Here is a 582-nt window from a genome sequence, read left to right as displayed (position 1 = left end):
GCCCCATCTATGTTGAAAGATTTCAGTTTGTATTCCATCAATTCCCAGTGCCCTGTTCTTTGCTAATTTTTTTCAATGCACTTTGGACTTCTTCCTTCAGTATCATTGGCTGTTGACCCTATGCTAACTCTTGCAATAGCGGTGGCATCTAGAAGCTGAAAATTTTTAAGGAAACTGATTCCCCTGAAGCCTCAAAAATGAGCACAGTAAGATACAATGGAAATACATGCTCTGACTGGCGACTGCCCATCACCCATAAGGGGAAGTGACCGAAGAACATCAATGAAGTGGCGAGCTTAGCCCCTATATCGTTCAGCAGACTACTGTGAACCCGGGTGGAGACTTGGTCACCCAGCAGCGAGGCAAGACCTGGAGACTCATGGGCTCAGAGTCAGTGACACAGCCACAGAGGCCTAGAATGGAGATAAGCCTCCAGCTAATAAGAAGAGGGCGGACAGATGCAAGAACACCCACACTTGCAGACGATAATCACTTGACCTGGCTTCAATGACTGGATAAACAGAGCTCAATCCAAAGAAGAAAGAAGAGGAAAAAAGCATCATCTGATACAACTTGATAAAC

The sequence above is a fragment of the Chrysochloris asiatica genome, unplaced genomic scaffold (assembly GCF_000296735.1).
Source record: "Chrysochloris asiatica unplaced genomic scaffold, ChrAsi1.0 scaffold05836, whole genome shotgun sequence".
NCBI classification, from domain to species: domain Eukaryota; kingdom Metazoa; phylum Chordata; class Mammalia; order Afrosoricida; family Chrysochloridae; genus Chrysochloris; species Chrysochloris asiatica.
Note: the sequence above shows the minus strand (reverse complement) of the source record.